This window comes from Jaculus jaculus, chromosome 1, assembly GCF_020740685.1.
Source record: "Jaculus jaculus isolate mJacJac1 chromosome 1, mJacJac1.mat.Y.cur, whole genome shotgun sequence".
Taxonomy (NCBI): domain Eukaryota; kingdom Metazoa; phylum Chordata; class Mammalia; order Rodentia; family Dipodidae; genus Jaculus; species Jaculus jaculus.
In genome coordinates this window covers 339,777,703-339,779,660 of record NC_059102.1, presented here as the reverse complement: position 1 = coordinate 339,779,660, position 1,958 = coordinate 339,777,703, and the positions used below count along the sequence as shown (strand labels likewise).

Here is a 1,958-nt window from a genome sequence, read left to right as displayed (position 1 = left end):
CGATCCTCCTACCTCTGCCTCCTGAGTGCTGGGATTAAAGGCGTACGCCACCACGCCCAGCTATTTGTTGTTGTTTTTTTTTAAACAAGAAGTTTATTTAAACAAGACGCTTGACTTGAAGGGAAAACTATCTAGGATTCATTTTTTAGAGTAATTTATCCCTACTTAAAGACAGATTGCCCTACATGTAACAGCTACGTACAAAAAAGTTATAAAATTGTCCTTGGTTTTACAATGATAAATGAAAAACATTAAAATTCTCCAATCAAACCAGGTATGTAAGGATTTTTTTATGTTGTTGGGTTTTTTTTTTGTTATTGTTGTTAAAACAATGAGAGCAAAATAACTTACTGGAATATAAAGGTAAGAGCTGTATGAGCAAGCCACGAATGGAGAGAGGGGTTATTTTCACAGAACCGGTACTTTTCCCCATGTCATCTCCATCTGATGTCAACCAAAACATTGGCCATTTAGTTTAAAAAGAAAAAGAAAAGCGCAATATGCTTGTGCACATACACCAGTTACTTTATGTACAGTAAAGGAATAGGGAAGGGGATAATGAAAGAATAGAGAAAACTATACTGTAGTAGTCAGGATGTGGTGGAACCAAATTGCAGTTTTCTAATTGAGAATGTATTCTTGGTCTATAACAAAATCCTGGAGTAAAGTAGCAGGTTCCCTTTTTAGTAGACACCTCCTGTCTGTTGCTGGAACACATCAATTGTATCTTCATCTTCCATTTCCAACTGTGCAGGTGTGTCTGTTTCATTGATTGGCTGCCCGTCAAATCGGAATCTGATCTGCCTCATTGACAAACCCTGTCGTTCATTAGTTTACTAAGTGGTGTATGCCTCTTAATCTTAAACTGCACCACAGGACCATCCTGCCCCGCAACCTTCAAATTAATATGATCGTTGTTCTCAGTCTTGACTCCTTCCTTGGGTTTCTCGTCGGCCATGGCGAGCGCCGGGGTCCCTCAGCAGCCGCTTCACAAAAGAGGTACCAGGTCCACACCCAAGGACCACCCAAGCGGCACCCGGGGCGCAGCGGCAGCAGGAGCGGCAGCGCTGGACCAGGGAGAGGGTGCGCGCACGTCCGCTCCCTCCCCCAACCTTTTATTTATTAATTTTTTCTTTCACTAACGTTTTGTGGTATCAGAGATTGGACCTTGGACCCCACTAAGCATTTTACTGCTGAGTTACATCCCCTGCCCTTATCCTGTTAATGAAAACTAGAGACTTTGGCCCATAGTTAAAGAATCAACTCTCTTTGAATTGGTTAGATGGTAGTTCTGTCAGCAATTAACCAAAAGAGATGGGCAGAGGGTAAGGGGCTCAGTATTGCACAGCAGAGTGGCCGATCATGAAGTCTAGAAACAGACAGGAAACAAATGAAGTTAATTAAGGAGAGTGACATGGAGAAGTACTGGCACCATCCAGTCACAAAGTATTTCAAGGACAAAGATCCCAAACTACTAGAAATCCAGTGTAGCTGCAAGGACAGGTTCAAGCAGAAACTTGATTTGTACTTGGCCACAGGGTGGGAAGGACATCGCAGCCTGTGCTGAATCGTGAGTGACACAGGGGAAGAAAACAATGTGGGAGTGAGGGCTGGAGAGATGTTTAGCACTTAAGGATCTTGCCTGCAAAGCCCAAGGACTCAGGCTCAATTCCCCAGGACCCATATATGCACAAAGTGGCACATGCATCTGGAGTTCGTTTGCAGTAGCTGGAGGCCCTGGAGCGCCCAGTCCCTCTAACTGCCATCCCTCAAATAAATAAATAAAATATTGAAAAATGTAGGTGTGGAGGGTTGAAAACAGTGACATTAGGAGAAAAAGATTAAAAGGTTTGTTAATTTTTTTTTTTTTTTCGAGGTAGGTTCTCACTCTGGCTCAAGATGACCTGGAATTCAGTCTGTAGTCTCAGGGTGGCCTCAAACTCACGGTGATCCTCCTA

At 43.2% G+C, this 1,958-nt stretch overlaps 1 pseudogene; it reads right to left on the bottom strand.

Annotated features, from left to right (window-relative positions):
- Positions 1 to 401: 401 nt before the first annotated feature.
- On the bottom strand, positions 402 to 968 carry LOC123455329 (annotated as a pseudogene).
- Between the last annotated feature and the right edge of the window lie 990 nt (positions 969 to 1,958).